The sequence below is a fragment of the Geospiza fortis genome, unplaced genomic scaffold (genome assembly GCF_000277835.1).
Source record: "Geospiza fortis unplaced genomic scaffold, GeoFor_1.0 scaffold172, whole genome shotgun sequence".
Lineage (NCBI taxonomy): Eukaryota > Metazoa > Chordata > Aves > Passeriformes > Thraupidae > Geospiza > Geospiza fortis.
This window is the reverse complement of record NW_005054309.1, coordinates 2,027,827-2,048,309: the sequence shown is the minus strand read 5'-3', so window position 1 is coordinate 2,048,309 and position 20,483 is coordinate 2,027,827. Positions and strand designations below refer to the sequence as shown.

The 20,483-nt window shown below is 45.5% G+C and overlaps 1 protein-coding gene across 1 annotated transcript in view; it reads left to right on the top strand.

Annotated features, from left to right (window-relative positions):
- The window catches only part of LOC115947675 (lipoma-preferred partner homolog), a 142,611-nt gene that overhangs the window by 15,782 nt on the left and 106,346 nt on the right, over positions 1 to 20,483 (top strand). The gene's annotated exons all lie outside the window — the stretch shown is intronic.

The following is a 20,483-nucleotide window of genomic DNA, read 5'->3' as shown; positions in this document are numbered from 1 at the left end:
AGTGGTTCTGTGTCACCTCTCCTCCTTCAGTGTGGCCAACTGCCATTGCTCCTTTGGTAAGGCGTTTGCATCCACCCCATCTCATATTTCCCAGGAGAAAATGGAGCCAAATGGTGTGAGATCTGTAACTGGGCTAATTGCCCACTTGTCTTGGCATGCAGATCAGAGAAAATGCTGGATCAGTGGCAAAGCTTTGTCTTCTCTCTTCCACACCTGGGTGCTGCAGCAGGGTTTGTTGCTGCTCTCATACAAGCAGTGTGTCACCTCTGGTGTGCTCCCCATCTTTTTTTTTTCTCCTTTTAGGAAAGGAGCAGAGCAGGTCTGAAGGGGAAGGGTAAAGCTGGTCGTGGTGGTGAGTGCTTAAAATACTGATGTGCGCTGTAGGAGAGAAAGTAGCATCTCTTTAGAAACTTCTGTGACTGTGAGGACAGCTCCTGAAGAGGGAGGAAACCAAAGTGTTGCATCCGTGTGTAGGAGATGGATGTTAGAACAGCCCCTTCACTTCTCCTGCCTAGAAGTCACTCTGGATATAAGTGTTTCCCCTTTCTGTTTTCTCTGTGTCCAAGCAGTTGCTTGCTGTCCTGGCCACCCTAAGTGGTCTCCATGGTTAAAGTTGCTCTGTGCTCCCTTCACTGAGGCCAGGAGCTGTGCATTTCCCTCTCTTCTGTAATGTGGGGAAGTTCACTTTCCCCACTGCTCACTTTGGCAAACCTGAGGTGCTCTTCTCTGACAATACCAACCACTGTGTGGTTGGTGCTTGAGCAGGAAGATAAACTGTGCTGAAAATGATAACTATTGTCATTGGTGTGCCTGGGAGGGGACAAAAATTGCCTTTGTCATGTTTCAAACATTTTCTGATGCTACAAAGCTTGAGGAGGTGATGTGGCACCATAATCTCTAAGTGCTCCTACCTTCATTGGGTTGGTGGCTGACCTTTGTTGACAACACAAGGAACTTTAAAAATTTTATTCCCAAACCTTGCACTCCTGATTTCTCTCTATCATCCTGGAGTGGCTTTAGAGGATTTGTCTGGTGTGTGTTCCAGATGCCTGAGCTGCTCTGTCCCTTGGGGCATTTAATAGCAGCAGGGACATGGCATCTCATGTGAATAAGCTTGGCAAAATACAAAAGAGAGCAGCTATTTCTGATGCTTTCAAAAGTGGTAATTGACAGGTGGTGGAAAATAGAGAATGTATAGTCTAGGCATCTTAGTAGATAATTTCTCTGCAGCCTTTAAACATTTTGGTGAAAACTATATTTGAAAAGTGGTGCTGCTGTGTAAGAGTAAGGGCAGTGTTGGATCAAACTAGAGGAGAAAGATGAACTGATTAGTTTCCTCACCACATCCCCCCCTGCTTTGCTAACATTTAAAGTGGAAAAAGTCATCTAGTTTGAAAAATGTCACTTGGTTAAGAGAAAATACAACCAACCAAAAACTCAAAGCAAGCATTTACTACATTGCATGTGGGTGGGATCAAAAACAATGATTAGAAGCTGGCCTGGCCCAGAAAGGAGTGGAGGGGAGCAGTGTGCTGGGGCTGGATGTGGCAGAGTCAGTGGTTCTGTTGTGCAAACAGGGTAGTGCAAATGGTTCTTCCTCCCAAAACCAAGATGACCTGATTCAGTCCACTGCTTAGTAATATGTAAGAGGAGTAATGATTAATTTGATGGAAAAAAAATGAAAGCTAATGTGAGCAGAAGATTAATTTGGAGCCTGGAAGAAGGGCATTGCTAATCCTTGACTCCTTGAATGGTTTGGGTGGAAAGGGATGTTAAAGATCATCCAGTTCCAACCTCCCTTCCATAGGCAGGGATGCCTTCCAGTAGGCCAGGTCTGCTCAGAGCCCCATCCAACCTGGCCTTGGACACTTCAAGGGGTGATGGAAGTCTGTCAAAGCACTTCTAACAATCCCTATGAGAGCAGAGCTTGTTGCTGTGCAGAGTTCAAAACTATTGTCTGTGTGGAAAATGGGAAATTTTTTTGCATGGGGGGAAAAAGAAAGAACCCCTGCCTCCCATAAAATCCACAGGCCTTTTAGGATCTGAACTTTCAACCTTTCTAGTACCTTTTTGGTGTAGGAAAAATATAGTACAAAACTTCCTCCCCTTCAAAACACCGACATATTGACTAAAAATTACTGTGCACCAGTGTTGTTACTTGGTGGTGGGAGATAACTGGAAAACTCCCTGCGAATAAATGGACAGTGACCTGCAGGTGCTGCCTGGAGTTCAAATGCTCTCTGCTGCTCCACAGCACTGTGCGGGTTTGCTGTGAAGAGGTACCTTAAGTTTCTTGAGGATTTTTTTTAATCCTAGTGGATGCTGTGTAATCTGTATTTTAATGTAATTCTGGTGGTCAGTTGTGCCAGTTATCTGTACCTTCTGTATTTTGGGAACGTAACAGTATTCAGCCTTCCTTGGTGTTTTTATCCTCCTTCTCCTCTCAGTTGCATAACTGGGTCATTCTGTCTGGTTGATAACCCCTGGCTTCAAGCTCTTTACACTTTCCTGCTGACTTAAGGTATTTCCTCCTCTTCCCTCCCCAGTTTCATTTTTGCCTGCACCCTGCAGACGTGCTCCTAAGGTGCTGGGTGTGGGTAACAAGTTCCTGAGAAAATCTGTGGGTAAATGATTAATGTGTTGTAACACTGAGTCCCCCTCTCCCCTCCCTGGGGCAAACTGGTGACAGTGAATATTCACCTTCTGAGCTTGTCATGCCTGTCCTAAACAGCAGATACCCTTGATTGGGTTCTCTCTCTCATTAAAAAAAAAAAAAAATATTTTGGCTCCTCTTTGTGAGAGAAAATAATGCTCAAACTGCAGAGATGTGGAATTGCAGAGGAGGAGCTAACTTCTAAGTCTCTGAGCTGGTTACATCCCTGCTCAGCAAGAGAACAGCTTCTTGGAAGAAGGAGAAGTGAGTTCTGGTGGTGCAAGGATAAAGCCACTCTATGCAAACAGGTACATTTGATTGGGGTCTGGTTTGAACTTCAGAGCAAACTTGCTTTGGGAAGCAGCAACTCTCAGACCTCCACGGTGGGATGTGTCTTGTGTGCTCACCTTTCCTACCTGCTTCCTCCTGACCTGAGCAAGGTGAGAGCTGAGAAGAGAAACAGCACTCCACAAAGTCTTCCATAACCAGCCTGGGCTGGAACAGAGCATCACTCTGGGTGAACAGCTCTTCCTCTGGCAGGAGGCACACCTGAAACTCATTCTGGCTGCTGTAAAGCATGAGTTTCATGAGTTGGACCTGAGGATGGGCAGCAAGGGACAACAAGCAGGGTTTAAAAGCTTTGGTGGGAGTAATGGCCTGTGAAGAAATGGCTCAGGAAGTTTTGAGGTGGGTGTCACTGAGCAGTTCAGTGCAAGCTCTTAGCCTGAGGTGATGACAAAAATCTCCCGCTGGATGTTGTACAGCAGTTGCTCAGACAGTGAGTTGGGCGCTTACTCTGGCATTGATGGCTGCAGAAACACGTGCTGCTGATGAGACCGAGAGGAAGAAAATGGGAAATACACAATGTGTCTGCAAAGAAAAGCAACCCAAAGAGTCCTTTGATCTAAGCTTTGTGGGTTTCTCTTTATTTGACTTGTTCATTCTCCTTGGAGGATTTCTGGAGGAGCTCCAGAATTCAGCCTTGGTGAAAGCCACCTTCAGACTTGCAGGCAACATCCCCAGTGGGGCTGAGTGTATGTGGGGAGAGGTCTGGCCGTGGGGCAGGCACTGCTGTTTCTCTCAGTGCTTGGACCAGTTCCTAAAGTGAAGTACCAAAAACAAGGCCAGCCAGATTAAGTGTTTCCCCTACCCGGTGGTATTTGTTGTGATGTAAAGCTGGAATGGTTCCTAGAAAACATTAAAACACAAATAATATTAACCAGGACTGAGAGAGAACAGGCAGTCACTCGGAAATGAGAAATACGTTACGGTGTGAGCAGGTCAGTAGGAATGAGGCCGTCTGGCTTTTACTACTAAATCTGCTACTCAATCCCTCGAGAGCCTCAGTGAAGCCTGGTCCAGCAGGAAAGGGCATGAGCAGGGTGCTTTTCTGTACCAGTTGGGACTGGGAGGGTTCAATTGCAGATATTGCTGCTGAACTGGAGCATACTGGGCAAGGCTGGCCCTGCCTGAAGATTGTAATATCCTGGCTGGGTAGTTGATCCCTCTGACTCAGCTTATTTGCCTCTCAGCTGGGACTGATCCAGCCCACCCACCCCAGTAAGGCTTAAAAAGAGCATTTCCTTGTTTGGCATTTGGGGATCCTGGGAGGTTTCATGCTAATCACATGCAAAGTGCTGTCCATCAAATACTCAACTGTTTATTGAGATATTTACCTGGATGATAACATACCTTCCCCTTCCCTCCAATAAAACGTGCTTGGTAACTCACATGAGTGCTTGTAAGGCCAAAGGGACCGTCAGCCCTTTTAATCTGTGCTGTCATGAAATAAATAACCCACTGAGCTAATTCCCTCCAGTTTGTCCTAATCTCACCTCACCCTCATCTTTGTTCACATGCGCAAATGCACTGTCAGCAGTGTGTAATGTGCTTCCCTTGCAGCTTAAACAATAAATCCTATAAGACCAAAGCTTTGGAGATGGAAATTGCATCATGTTGGTGGTCTTGGGCATGTGATTCAGGTGACTGAAGGTCAGCTTGAAAGGACAGGACTCACTTTAAAGAAATGTGTTCCCTTCCATTGAAATTTCACACTATAATTTGGGGAAAAACAATTTTTGAGTTTTGCTTCATGCTAAGTAGATGTGTGCACTCACGTTTGTGTTTTAAAGTGTTTAATTTCTACCATGCTTTTTAATGTTTAATTTCTGCAATACTTTCTCACAGCAACAACAGGAGAAAGAAACTACTGAAAACCACTGGGTTTTTAAAATATTTTTTGACATACTGAAAAGGTTGGCAAGAGACTCAGCATAAGTGTACATACTGAATTAACCTGTGTTTTTCTCAAGTCTTACCCTTTCTTGATGCTCAAATAAACTTGATGGTGGAAGGAATTTGTTGCTTTGAAGTGAGAAGTTGCAGTGTCCTGCAACTCCTCTCCTCATGTCTCTTTGTCACTTCTGTTTTTATTTAATCTCTTGTCACCTTTGGAGGAAGATGATGTCTTTCCCTGCAGGGGCTGAGGGCAGGCAGGCTGCTGGTGTGTTTCTGTAACAGAAATCCCTGTTTAAATGCAGTAAACTTTTCTATTTTCTTTTGGAAGGTGTTCTGTTTTATATGTTGGGATCCTGCACTTCCCTGGGGCAGGCTTGCAGCAGTGGCTCTCCTCCCTGCAGTCACTATGTGTTCTCTGTTTCTGTAATTTGGCTGATCAGCAGATATTTTGACATCCATGTGTTTTGAGATGGGAAGACAGCATTTAGCCTTCAGTTGGAACAAGACTTGGCACTATTGTACATTTCATATTTAGTGCAAGACTCCCACAGAGACCCTCCAGCTCAAACCTGTTCCCCTCTGTGTGGGAGTGCATGTTGAGACTTCTCCTCAGCTCCATGAGCCCCCAGGCTGCTGGAGATGCAGAATCCCCTGTCACAGGGTGCTGGAGGTCCCAGAGTGGGGGAAAAGCCCTGAAGCTGTGTTGCAGTGGGGAACAGTGTTGCTTGCCCTCCTCACGGCTGCCTGGGTAAGCAAAACGTTTAGTCTTGGTTTTTGCACAAAGCAGGAGGACCAGGCATTCCCACTGCTTCTGGAGCCTGTTCCACCACTTTGGGGAGAAGGAGTTTTAAAGGCTGGTGTGGGTTTGAATCAGACACCAATCTCAGGCATAGAGAAGTTGTAGGTGTGCTGGGAGTTTGTGGTTTGCTGTCCTGATCCTCTCCTGATTCCTGGTGAAGGACTTGATCTTCAACTTTGATATCTTGAATCTGCAGAGTTTTCTCATTCTAATATTTTCACTGGGTGGCATCAATAAGAAAGAGGAGGATTTCAAGAGCTAAAATACAGTCATCTTGCACTGCTGAGCTGAGCTGGGTTTTGTTCAGTTGGGACTTCCCCAAATGCAGGGTTGGATTGACCTGTTGGGCTGGTGGAATCCAAAACCTGGCTGCACCATTTGATGTTTTGCTGTGAAGTGCTCCTTCTCCTGTGCCATCTTCAGCACTGAAGAGCTTGATCCCTTGTTTGGGCTGGATAGTCATTGAAAGAGAAGGGAAAGTCCAGGGCTTGGAAAAGATAGTGTGCATTCCTCTTCTGGGTGAGAAACCCCAGAGGTGGGTGAATGTGGGAGCAGCTGGACTGTAATGTGGGTCATTGAGGAACAGGGAGTGCTGAGGCCATCTAACCTAGAGGGGTTTGGGCTCTGCTCCAGGCTGCCGCAGTAATAATCAGTATCAACATCTGGCACATCAGTTTTTCCATTAGAAACTCAGTTCTTTGTAGGATTTTAATATCTTGGCTATTTCAGATCACACTGAGAAACAGCATGCCCCTGTGCAGGCACACAGGATGCTTTAGTTGTTTGCAAAGCCTCCATATATAATAATAGTTTATTGCACTGCCTTGAGAACAGGAAAGATGGGAAAACCAAACCCCTACATAGCAGGAGTTCTTTTCTATCAGCCAAGCTGTAGGAACGATGTGCTTGCAATTAACTCTAATAGCAAGAGAGTAGCTGGTATGGGGAGGATTTGGGCAAAGGGGCTTTTTTTGGCTGAGTTTCTGTTTTGAAACATTAGAGCTCCTTGGTAGTAGGGCAGGTTCAGGATAGTTTAGCAGTTGCCCATGCCCAGTGAGGTAAAAGGCTAGGGGGAAATTGCTGTATTCCACACAGGTAACATGGAGAGGAGTTGAAACCTGGTGTCCCATTTGATGCTGAGACTTCCTGCTTGTAATTCTGTATGTCTTCTGTGATGTGGACAAAACTTTATGGTGTTTTGAGGCATAACGCCGCCAGTAGAAGTTCAGAAGGGGCCAGTGAAAGGTCCTTCTGGTCTCTGCTGTGCATTCACAACCTGTGGCTGATCCACAGTGAGATTTATAGCAGATGGAACTGGGCCTAGGGAGATTTTCTCCTCTTGGAAACATCTGCAGCTCCGGTGTGTTGTAGGCTCTCTCATGAGTCTTAGCATCACTAAGCATTACCAACTCTAAAACTGAGAGCTGAACCTTCACAAAGTCCCTGTCTGAGATAAAGCACTTCCAGACTTGGGCTTTACTTAAAGCTCTGGGTGAAACACTTTGGTCCATAGTGGGGCACAAATTCAGGCAGTCTGGTTTACAACCAGAGCTTTATTGGGGGCATGAGCTGCACGTGTGTGTGTGTGTGTAGCGACCCTACAAAACAGGATTTAAGAGAGTATTTCTGTACAGGAAAGCATCTAAGTATATGCTTAAGTCGTACGGAAGTCAAAGTAACTTAAGCATGTATTATAGTTAATCAGGAGCTTAAGTGATTTTCTGAGTTGGCCTAGATCTGGAATGACACAAGGCTCTCCTGAGTTGGGATTCACAGCCCTATTCTGTAGTTCCTTACCAAGGAAAGTTGATTTATTTATTTATTTTTATTTTTGCCTTAAAGAATGGCCTGTTTTGGCCTTACTCCTTTGCAAGTTATTGGAAAGGAAGATATGAAAAGGTAAAGCACTCTGAGCAACACAGTCCTTTTTATTTGTACCATTAATTTCAAAAAGACTCTGTGCATCAAGAATAATGCTGTAACAAGGATGTTTCACTGAAGGATACTGTTGGAGTGGAAATGCCATCTGGTGTGATCAGAATGACAGCCTGCCTGGAATTGGTGCTGTGTAATGTGCTGCTATACATTGCTTCCCTTTAATGTGATTTTTTTTTTTCCTTTCTGAAGTGTCTTTGCTATGAGTGGGATACTTGCAGCATAGATTTGAATTGAATGCAATGTTGTGTAATAAGAACAATAAGCAGGTGCATTGTATAAAATTTAAATGGAAAGCTACTGCCTAGAAGGGAAAAGTAATGTGGTTACTGCTGCATCTTTTCCCGCATATGAGCATTGTTCCCAAGCACTTATGGGTTTCCCAGTGTGATAGGTTTATTTAAGGTAAACTCCTATTCAGGTGACTGGGACACTGTGCTTCTCAATTGATTTTTTTAGTACAACTTTTTATGGTTAGAACAATAGACAGTGCTAATATATAGGTGTTTTGTAAGAAGACTAACTTTTTGCCTGGAAGTAACAGGATCATTTGATGAATGCTTGAGTGTTGCTAATGAAAAGGGGTGGGAGAGGAAATTACCTTTAATAAGGAGTTTAAGTGACATTTTTTTAATAGAATGCCACTGCTCTTGATTTTCACTGAAGCAAGGAACCCAAGGTGTTTGTGAGGCAGGTGTGGAGCAGCTGGGTGCCTGAAGACTTGTCTTGACTCCTCTGTTTGTGCCTTGGTGCTTGCCCCATCCTTGCTCTTCTTCCTGCTCATCTTCAGGTTGGTGCTACCTGGGGCACACCAGTCCTGGCCAGCAGCGTCCCTTTCTGTCTGAGGACAGCCCAGCAGATGCAGTTCTCCTGGAGCTGCAGCTGTGTTTGCAGAGCACTGTCTGTTCTTGTGTTTCATGTCCCTGCTCAGCCTGGCTGGGAAAGGACCCTTGTCTTGACCTGCAGCATCCTCTGGCAGGAAGGCTGCCAAGAGACTTCCAGCTGAAAACACAGTTTGTTAGGAAAGGGAATGAGTTACTTTTTGGCTTGCCTTTTGGACCCCTGGCCTTCAGACTAGGCAGATCTTCTTTCTAGCCCTTACTGTAGTTAATCCAGCCTTGCCAAGACCAGCAGTGACCTCGGGTGCTTTTCTGATCAAGTCCTCTCCTTCAGTGTTGGCTAGAGCAAAACCTTCCAACTTTAGGTCACCCTGAAGAGGAAGTCTGCTCCTGTGAATGTGCCTGAATGACCCCCTTTTACTGGGGGAAGTTTTCAGGTAATGTTTAAAATCCACACTTAGTCCAATTAATACAAATAGTACTTCAGAAGCAGGAGGGCAGGATCTCAGGGCTTTCAGCTCCATGTATGATGTGCTGCTGAAGGCTTGTTTGTGCTGTGCTGGCATCTCCTAGCTGGACTGCTCACATTTCTTTGCAGCAAGGGACCTTAATGTTTTTATTGCAAAAATGAGCTTGTCAATCTAGAAGGGTCATAGACTTTTTTTTGGGACTCAAGGAAATTGGTAGAAACTGGAAAGTGCCAGCTTTGAACTACTGGGAACTGTTATTCAGGTGTGTCTGGTGTCTCTGAGAAGCAGCAGCTCATAGGTCCCCTCGGTGCCTCGTGGCTTGCATATGCTAAAATGGGAACAGAACCCAAAGCTTGTGGTGTCACCCTAGAAGGGTGATTGGTTCCTCATTTAAAGGGGAAAGGCTTGTGTTCTGTGATAGGCTGGAAAAAGGGGCAAACCAGAGTTCTTTCCTTGACTTTGTCTCTCTGATGATCCACTGTAGGTGCCCAGATTTCCAGCTCTGGAAATGCTGTTATGGTTTATGGTTAATGACATTTGTAATGAACTTGTTCTTGCATTGTACAGGTACAAAGTATAAGCCCTTTGTGGTTTTGAGATATTGGCATGTTTAATCTAGTAAATTCCAGTAGCTCTCCAACGGAAGTCTTAGAGCTGTTGTCGTTCATGGGAGCTATTGGTTCTGACGTTGTTTCCACCCTGAGCTGCAGTGGGCTATTTCACTAATACCTTGAAGCTCTGGAATCTGCTCAGGGTGTCACCAGCAGCAGCTCAGCTATTAATGGAGAAATATGGGCATATGCCAGAGGAGGTGAGGGAGAACTGAGTTTGAACCAGATACACTTTAGGAGAAGAATATGCAGATGGGCCATTGTAATTCTTTCAGATGTTAGTAAAGCTTTTAGGTAAAGGCACTGCTCGGCACTTGTCTGATTTTGGCCATCTGAGCATGTGGAGATCCTTCTACTGGAGCTGGAAGCAGTTTTGTAAGAGGAGGAGCAGTGCAGTTTGACATCAGCCATAGCATTGGTTCCCGTCTGCCTATGCAGGAATGGACATTACTTGCACTCAAAAAACTGTGACATGGAAGGTCATAAATTCTGGGGTGAGAAGAGGAGTCTTTCTCAGTGCAGTCCTATGTAAGAGCATAACTCTAGCATCTATTTCTAAGGATAGGATCTGAATAATCTGATTTTTTTTTTTGCCTTTTTTTGCCATGCCTTGTGGCCACAGCACCTTCCTTGCTGGCTGGCACATCCTCAGTCCTTCCAGCTTCTGTGCACTTCCCCTAAGCCACAGCCTATTTACCCACTGCCAGACTGTACCTGGTGCAGGTGTCATCCCACATCCTTCAAACGTCCCCTTCTTTTCCATCCAGGAGTGAGTGTGTTGGGCAGTGCAGCTCCAAACTTCATGTCTTGCATTGTTGGGTTTTTTTTCCTATACATTTTTGGGGGGGTTTATTGTTTTGTGTGTGATTTGTTTTGGGTTTCTCCTGTCTGCAAAGCAGGGGATAGGATATAATGCTTTCCATGGTGGGGCTGTGAGGCTGCCTGGGGTTGGTTCGTTCTCACAGCTGAACAGTGGCTGTGCTGTGTTGGCCTCCTGTGCTCCCAGCCTGCTGAAAAGGCAAGGCAAAGCCCAATAGCTGAAACCACCAAGAAGTCATATCACCCACGTTTGTTAAGCCATGGTGACTTTAGGCTGCAGTCACCTTGGTATTTAGAAAGTGCTCTGGTGTCTGGGAAAGTGTGTTGTGGGTCTTGTTTTAATTTAAATGGTTTTGGAATACTGGAGACTTCAGGGTAAAAATAAAGGAGATTTTGGTTTTCTAAGATGCCTGCCCTGGACATGCTGGAGAAGCTGTGTGGCTACTGGGGACTTGGACCTTAGCTGTGATATTTTTGCAGACATGGCTTCAAGTGCAGTTCTGTTGAAGTCCTTTGTACCCTCCAGTGAAGGGAATTGCGAAGGGTTGGCACAGCTTAGCTTGAATTTCTGAGCTTGTGAAAGCCAACAGTGTAAAATGCTTTTGGCTGGCTTTTGAGGGCAGATGTCTGAGCACTGCCATTGCCATACAATGATGGATCTTCTTTATTTGGGTTGGATGTCTCTGTCCTTCATTGCAGCAGCAAGAATTTTTCTGAGTCCACGGTTCTGTCTCCAAAAATGGCAAAGATTTTTTCTGTTAACTAATAGCTTCCTTGACAGGGATGTGACTTTAATCCCTTATGGAAAATGATTCTGCATTCATACCATAGCAGGAAGGGGGCTCAGATCTGTTGGGTGTTTTCAGCTTTGCTTTTACTGCTGGGTTGCAGCAGCCATGGGGCCCAGATTTGTCCAGTGTGTCCTCATGGAGAACACTGGAGAAATCTGGATCTCTTGTCTTGATGAAGATGACCATCATTGTGTCAGGAGGCTGGCTCTGGAGCATTGCAGCTCTGTGGTAGATGTGGGAATTTGCCCAGAGCATATCTCTGGGAATGTCCTGTGGTCCTTGGGTTAATATCCACATAGTGCAAAGGCGCAGTGGCTTTGGTGGATGGGCCAAGTTTGGATTGATTTTTGAAGGCTTAACCTTCTGCAGTGGAGAAAGAGCTGTAGGTGTGGCTGTGTTTGTGACAAAACTGATGCCTTCCTGCTGTGCTGTGGCTGCGCTCTCTTTCTGTTGTTGGTCAAAGGCAAAAGCAATCATGAGGTAAAAGGAGTAAAAGAAATCCCAATCTCCAGAATTCCTGGTCAGCTGGGCTGACCCTTCTTATATCCCCTGCTTAGCAGACAGGAGAAACAGAAGCTAAGACCTGTGGGGCCACAGAAACACTGTTGGGAAAAAGCAAGTGTGAGCAGGCCCTGAAGGAACTTCTGGTCCTCAGCAGTTTTGTAGTGAATGTAGATGATTGCCCTAGAGGTGATATCTCCAGAAAATGCTTTGATCAGGAAGATGGTGAAAGAGAAGGGAGATAGTCTTCCTCTTTCTTGTGAAGACATTGCTTTTAATTCTTATAAAGCAGAATGAGTAGGTTCAATCTTAACATTACTGGCCAAACTCTCAGAGGCAGTGACTGTTGTGTTGAGACACAACAAACTGAGGTTTCCCAGTGGCAGCTTATCCCAGCTGGTGTGAGGGCAGGTGCCAGGGAACCTTCAGGAACCCTTAGGCAACCAGCTCACCTCCAAGAGACATGGGCATGCTGCTTCTCAGCTCTTCTGAGCTGCTCAATGAGACTGGTGTGTCCTCAGAAGTTCAGGCATGTTAGTCATTTGTTGCAAGGCTATTTTCTTCCCATTTTTGTTCTTAATGCTGTGTTATTTAGATGGCAGGAGTGAGGAAGTTTCTAAGCTGTCTGCTTGGAGCAGGGTGACTGCAGACCACCTGTTCTTGCGCAGGAGGTGCCATCCCTGGGGAGGCTGTTGGTGGCTGGTGCTGCGCCATAGGGCACTGGGTGGTTTCCCACAGGTGGGGGACAGATATTCTTGTCAGGGACATGTGTGGGCCTGTATGGGGAAGGAAGCATTCACTCATGCTCCTCACAGCACACAAATGTTTTTTGCTAATCATTCCAGCCCGCAGGAATTTTTTTTATACTGGTTTTTGGTGATGGTAGTTCTTTCATTCAGTCGTTATTTTTTTTCTTTTCCCTCCTTTAATTGTTGAAGCTGTTTTTAATCCCTGACCATAATAAAGCCACACTGTTAACACAAGCAGCGGGGTAGCTGAAATTGCAGCTGTACTACAAGCTCTGCTTTTAATTTCAGGCTGTTATTAATGAGGCTAGAAACTTTCCCTTCCCCCAGCTGGGTTTCAACTGTGTGTCTTCATCTAAGCTGCTTCATTCTGTGCTTCAGAGCATCCCTGACTCCATCTGGATATAACAGGTGAAGGCTGAAGACTGTTTTCAGATGTCATGAAGGGGTTTCTGGCCACTGTCGTTCTCTTTTCCTCGTGCAGGCAGCTCTGTGGAGGTGGAGGGTTGGGAGCAGGCAGCTGCAGGGGCTGGGACAGAACCTCCAAAGAGAGGGTGGCAGCAGGGAACTGCAGCCCAGAGCTGCTAGTGCTGGGAAGGAGATGGAACTTCACATGCTTGACAGAGATGGGAGAGCAAGACAGGATGGTTGGATGGGTTGGGGTTGCTTCTGCAACCTTTCTGTGAGTTTCTGCCTCTGCACTTTGGTCCTAGGGCCAAGCATGAAGGGCTCTGATGGTTGGTACTGCCATCCCATGGGGCAGCACCCATCACTCTCCATAAAGGGAAGGTTTTGTGGTGAGTGTCTTTTCCTCTCCTTTTTGCTCCTGCAGTGCCCTGGGTGCCCACAGGAATAGTCTGTTGTTTACAGAAGAAGCAGTAATGGCAAGAAGGTTTTATGTTTTTGGAAGGTAGTATTGTAATTGCATTTGGGATATGGAAATCCCAGTCTGCTGCTGAAGTTGCTGTAATAGACTTGAACTCAGGGATTGTCAGGACTCTAGGAAGAATTCCCAGCAATTTGCATCTCTGAAGTGCAATCCCATACTCCTGTTTATAACCTGTGTGTGCTAGAGAGGATATATTTCTCTGTGGCCAAAGGCACGTAATCCTCCCAGCCCCAGGTGTGTTCACTCTAGGCCAGGCTGGCTTTTATTTCCTGTGCAGGTATTACTTGAGCACTGCAAACTTGTGAAATAACCCTGTAGGACTGTAGCTGCAATAGTCTCTAGTTTTTAAGTTAACACCCCCCCCCCCTCCTCCCGGCAATGTAATAAAGGTAATTACTGCCTGTGCAGTGCATGTGTTTGCAGCTCTGCAGGAGCACTTGCTGGGCTGGTCTCATTCAGCTGGCTCCTGTTTGGATCCTGCATCTCCAGACCGCGGGGTCTGAGCCTGACACTCCACTAGCCTTTTTCCTAGATGGATTTATTGGATTTCCAGTAAAGACAAACAAAGTCTGAGGTCTGACGGTGCTGAGCAGGCAGCACTGCACTCACTGGTCCAGCCTGCTGTGCTCAGCTCCTTATACGGCCAAAAAAAGGAAGGGGAAAAGAGGGCGCAGCGTGAATACCAGACATACGATGCATTCTTCCCAGCTGCAAACTTGGAATTCACTTTTCCCTGGAAAGTGGGCCCTCTGTATATCCATTAATTCAGGCTCTGTACTGCTGAGCAGGAATAGGGAAGCCAGCATTTAGCTGGCTCTGAGCAACACGCAGTTGTCTTGTGTAAAGGAATTTATTTTCTGTGAGGTTTTTTGTTGCTTTGATGATAGACAGAGGTAGGACGAGGAATAGGAGAGGGGGCCAGGTTCTCCTGAAGCTCGTTTTGACTTGGCAAGCTGCAAGCAGGTAGACTGCAATTACATCTATTTTCTTCATCTAAAAATCAATCTGATTCATCATTAGCCTCTGCCTTTAAATTATATTTTCCCTGAATAGCATCTTCCGGTTAGTGGGAGGCAGAGGGGAGGTAAAGCAATCGATTCTGTTACTTCATTCATCATCTGGCTTCAGCCCGTGTTGTTTGAGTCACTGTGGGTGTGAATGGCTGTGCTCGGGCTGGAAGTACAACACACAGGTTCTCTATCTGCTGGATATGGTCCCTGGTATCTCCAAGTGGGCTGGGATTTCCAAGCACTGGTTTGTTCTCTCAGGTGCTGCACCCTTTTGAGAGCTTGAATGAGGAAGGTCAGACCAATCCCTTTCCCGGTCTGTCACTGGTTCACAGGGTGCCAAGGCACTGGGAACTGAACTGCCATGGCAAATGTTGTGGTTTCTTAGATTGTGTGGAAGCCCTGTTTGGAGCTGGAAGCCACGGCAGGGTGAATCCTGGTGCCACCTGTGTGCTGGCAGCTCACCTGCCTGCAGCACCTGGGGCCATGTTAGCAGGGACACCTCCAGCCAGCCCTGCTTGTGCCTGTTACCCAGGGGAGAGCTTTTCCAAGACCACAGATGTGGCTGGTGCTTCTGTGGATGCTCTCTGTGTTTCATGGGGGCCAAACAGGTGGGAGAATTGGGCAATTGTCACCCAGCCAAAAGGCATTTGAAAAAAGCAGCTTGACAACCTTGAGTCATGTTTTACTGCCTTAGGATCAGAGTGCCTGGAAAGCAGTTCTCTATTGTCTCTTCACAGGCCTTGTGGAGGTGATGATGCTACTTAATTTCACAAGCTCCTTTTATCTAGCTCCTGCACTGTGCTTTCCCATCCCGAGTTCGGGCTGTGACAGCACTTGACTAAGGCAATCTGTGTAGCTTTGTGAGGATCCCATCTGTTTCTCTCCTTGACAGCTGGGTTGTTCCACGTTACTTGCCTTCTTTCTTTCCTGTAAAACCCAGCATGTTATTAGGACCCAAAATAGTAGCTCCTCTGGGCCATGTTGTAATAGAGGGTGTTTCATGATGACAAGTTCCAGCATTGCATGAAGGCAAAGCCCTTTTATACACACGGAGAAATAGCAGCAATCTGCTCGCAGGTCATGCATGGCTCAGCTCTTTGAACTTCTACATTGTCAAGTGTTTGCTGTCTCTGTTCTTAGAGACTGTACTTTGCAACAAGCACTGTAAATTATCCAGCAAGGATAATAAAGGAGTTTGATGGTAGAAGAAAGAGAGATGAATGGCAAATCTATGCTAATGGAAACATCTGTTGGGTATTCTTGTTATTCTTTACCTATCCATCCCAACATGCATCCAGAGGTTGTTTAAAGCCGAGTGGAATAGAGACTTAATTTTTTCCTCTGAGTGGACCTTAGGCTCTTGTGTCTAAGTTTAAGTTAGAACTGTCAATTGGTTTTTTGGCACTATTTCATATAAGTGTACTATTGAGCATTTGGCTATAAATGCAACTTAATGATGCTCCTTGATTATTAGTGAGAGCTCCACAAAAAATTGGGTATTGGGCTTGGTGAGTGTTGGATTTGGGGTCCCTTAATGTTTTGACTGTCTGAATTCTTTATGGTGGTATTGATGTGGATGACAGCTGCCAGTTGAGAGCAGGAGACTGGCAGGCTGGTAGGACTCCATTCCTGTGTCCTCAGATGGGTGCGTTGCTTGCAGAGGGCTCTCTGATGCTGCAGTTACCTGACCTGTGTACGTGGTTTAGGAACATCATGAATTTTGTGGGTGCTGAAAAGTTGCAGCCTTTCTATCCTGCTTCCACTTCTGCTGGGTTTAAATGGGTGTAAATTTCCACTGGTTGCTTTTCTAATGCAGTGAAACACTGAACTGGTGGAGAAGGAGAAAAACACAGGTGACTAGTAAATATTTCTTTAAGCGTTGGGGTGGTTTTGTTTCCTGGATGTTATCTTCTTGTTGGGAAAAAAATGTAATATAATAAACACAGTGCACCCTCCAAATGTAGGGGAATGCTGTGCTTCGGTTCTTTTTATGTTTTTTATTTTTGTGGTACTGCCTTGAGGTGTCTTACCAGAAGTATGGGCTGTCATTATTAGAGTATCCTGTAAAACAACTGTAATAATTGCACAATGTTCTTTATTCCTGTCAGGTTTATTCATAGACTTTTTTTTTTAAGACACACGAGGGACTGTCTCTGCACACATCATTGATTTTGCTAATAAAATCTTATATTTTGATGGTACATTTCATTGGAAAATCATTAACTGCTCTATAAGACTTACAGTATCGTGGGATGGGAATGTTTCCTGTTGCCTTCATGGAGAGATTGATCTAGATGGATTTCTTTGATTTCTTAACAGCTACTGGGAAAGGGCACAGAATCAGATGCCTCGTCTCTGCCGCAGTCTCTCTCACCAAGGCTTTTCTTCCTGCAGGGAGTGGAGAAGGTGATTAAAACCTGTTTGAAGTTATTCTAGTGCAAAAGGTGGGGAGAGGACACCTGTTGGACCACGGCCACCATGTTGTCCCCAGTGATCCCTCCATGTGAGGTTCCTACTGGCAGCTGTGACTATAGGTCAGCTGCTCAGGTGGAGGGCATTGTTTCTATTCAGGGTATTCAAGGACCAGAAGCAGCCTGTGCCTCTATCCAGTATTAGCCAGGACATGCTTGAAAGCCTCAGGCTGTTCTTGCTGCCCCTTCTAGCTGAGTTCTTCAGGAGTTTGGATGAGCAGCACATGGTTTTAGATCCCACTGCAAGCCCAGAGCCCATGGAAGGGCCCAGAGTGAGGTGCATCTGGGCACTGCTCTGGTTTATTTGGCTGTTAAAGAGCTTTTCCCCTGGAAGGGAGTGTTGCACTGGCAGTCAGAGAGCCACCACTGAGCCAAACTCCAGTCCTGCATTTAGTGGCAATTAGTAGATTTGAGTGCATCCTTCATGCAGCCAAAAAACCTGGGAGATGGCACAAGTCTGTATTTCATTGTATTCATTAATTTAGTGAGTGTGTGTGTGTGTTGTATTTGAGGGAATGTTTAGTGTTCAGGTTTGTAGAGCTGAATCCGATTCCATTTTACAGGAGATAGCCCAGTTGTCCATAGCAACCTGAAATTGATTTTTCCCCCCCTGTCTGCTTAAAGCTGTTCCCTTTTGAATCATCCCTTTAATTTAATACAGTGAACAGGATGTCCCTGCATGCAGAACCTTTTTTTTTTTTAACAACAAGTAACCTAGGCAAAAAAAAAATCTTATTTGAACAACAGCCCTGCCTCTGTCTTTATTGCCGCTTGGCATTAGTCCTTGCTGTGCTCTTTCTTTGTGCTTTGTTTCAGGCACTGGAGGCCATTATCAGTATTGGTTAATCACTGCTGCTTCCACAGGGGCATGTCCCCCTGCACGCCCTGGCCAGCATGGCAGTGGGTCCCTCTTTGGCATGAAACCCTTCAGGCTGCCCTGCTTTGTGCTGAAAAATCTGTTGTGTTTTTTTTTTTTGTAGTGTGTGCACCATCAGCCATGTGCTTTCCCCCGATGTGTGGTGGTGCCCACATGTGGCACTGGCCATGTCACGGCTCTGGCTCTGACCTGCCTTTATTTGTGGGTCTTTCCAGTGCAAGTAGTGGACTTGCTTCACAGGAGGCTGGTTGGAAGGTGTTGGGGAAAAATGGGAAGAACTGCCTTGCTGTTTCGTTCCTATTTGCAAAAGAAATCTTTGTCATCTGTGTGGATTTTGCATAGCATGGCAAGACAGCAGAGATTTTTTCCTGTGTTCTTTGTTCTTGCCCTGCTTGTTGTGAAGCCACTGGAGGAGGAGGTGTTGCTGGGCTGGGGCTAGGTGTGCCGTGTAGCAGTTGTCCCACCAGACTTGTCCCTGTTGGTTGTTCCACACAAAGAGAAGCAAGCTGCTGCTTGCATCCATGCTTGGGCCATTAATACAAATTGCACCAATCTGTGCTGTGAAATGTCTGCCTTTCCCTGGCTTGTTTTATGAAAAGTTAAAGGGGTAAAAAAAAAAAGCACACTAAATCAATATGGCAGAGGCTTCAGTTGTGTGTTCACCTGCTGTCACTGTGGGATGAAGCCATGTCACTTGACATGCCTCGTGTATGGCACTTGTTGAGAAGATAGTTATTTCATCTCTCTGGTGTTTTTCATGTCAGTCAAAAAATGGTTTGTTTCATGTGCATCATCACTGAACATTGCACTGAATAAGCTACCCAAAGAAGGTTAATCTCCAATTCTGTACTGCTTTTACTGTCACATCCAACTGCTTCAAAGACAGCAATGAGTGTATCTCTAATGATGACTCCCAGATACAGAGGTAGCATAAGCTTCTACTTCTTTCAGGTGCCAAAACTGGGACTTACAAGGCCTGTTTTTTCAGAACTCTTCATGTTTTGTAGTGCTGTACATGGTTATAGTACAAGTCTTGATTAAAGGTTGAACACAGAATCTCAATCCTTGCCTGCTAGTTCTTGTCTCTTCTGGACATAGTCCTTCTGTATCTTTATTCAGCCACAGAAGGCACAGCAGTAGTCAGTAGTAAATATGTGGGAAATGTTGATATATGTGACTTTGCTCTTATCGTTCAGAGGGTTTATGGCAGAGGCATAAACAGGATCTAATCTTTCCAAGTGACGCTCAGCTGCCAGACCACAAAGCTTCCTTTCTCATCTCCTTACCATTGCCTGCCTTGCATGCTCCCCCTCTTCTGAAAACTGAATAAGGGGGAGGAAGCCACTGTCCCACATGGCTGCAACCTCCTTTTTGACGTGGCTTGGCTTTCATACAGAACTAGCATGTAGAGTGGACATTGCTCCAGGTGTCAGTGAACTTCTTTGTGTCTTGTTGTCATTCCTCCCCTCAGCAGGAGTTCTGCCTGCCTGAGAGCTGGGTATGATCTGGCTGAGATATGCAGAAGTTCCTCAACTGTTGTCTGTAACTTCTGTCAGTGGGATATTTGTAAATTTAAACGCTTCTTCCCAGAAGTATCAAAGGAACTGAGGCCACTTTTCAGCATGGACATGAAAGGCTTTCGCGCACTGGTGCAGCCAGGATTGCCATGGAGAACAAAGGCTTTTGCTAATCGCTTCTAATGCCTTTCAAGTTTATGCCTCATTTTTTCCCCTTTTTCAGATGGCCTCCCAGAGTACTGAGACTTCACTGACTGACTCACCAAATAATTAACAGGAGGAGGACTCAATCTCTGAAACTTTTGAACACCTCTTTTAATTTTCTTGAATAAGCCAGTACTCTGGCCAGGATCCAATTTGTGTAATTACATTTGACCTAACTTAATCCCTTGGCAGTTTCAATTGCATGTGGTAGTTGTCTTGGCTCCCTGTCCTGGGCTGCCATTCAATGCTACTCCATGGTTTTCAACAGCTGTCGTAATTCAGCTGTACAAATGGGTGTATTTTCTTGGTGGAAGCATTCCTCATATCTCTATCCCTTGCTAAACATCCTTATCTCACTAGTATTTTGGGAGGTAACGTGTCTGATGCTGCAGATGATCTTGCTGAAGTCCTTGGAGCTACTTTCACCCTTAAAGATGGGCATGCTTTTAAAGTCATTTATCAGTTGTCCAACATACATTTTGAGATTACTTTGAGTTTTTCACCTTCAGGCATTTATTGCTCAGTCTCCTCAGCTACTATGTGGTGCTTTGGGGATGTTATTGGTGCAGGTATTCCTCTTTAGCCTTGGAAACAGCACTTCTGCTATCCAATCAGTGCTAATCAGGAGTGTGTCGCCTTCCTGTGCTGACAGCAGTTGGGCTGGCTGGCTGTAAGTGTTGGCATTGCTAAGAGTGCAAGTGATGAAGGAAAGCAAAAGCCCAGGACAGCTGGGTAGGATTACAAAGGGTGAAAAAAACCATCCCAAGTAGAACTTGGATATAGACAAAGTGCAGTAGCCAAAAGAACAGTCAGATGGGTAATCCTTGCAAAAGACAAGACACTGAGTTCTTGCATTGGCACATCCTTAGATGTGCAACAGGCATCTTGTTTTCACAGCAGGTGATAAATTGAGGGTTTCTTGGCTTCAGCCATCGGAAAAGACATATTTGTTACAAAGCCACTTGATCCTTCGGGGCCAGCAACAGCCCCTTGTGAGGGGGGACAGGAATTTAGATGAGATGGCGTGCAAAAGGTGATCTACTGGTGAAAGGTGCTGTTGTTGCAAATTGTCTACTACCATCTAACTGTTTTTCTGAGAGCCTTCAGAAGTAG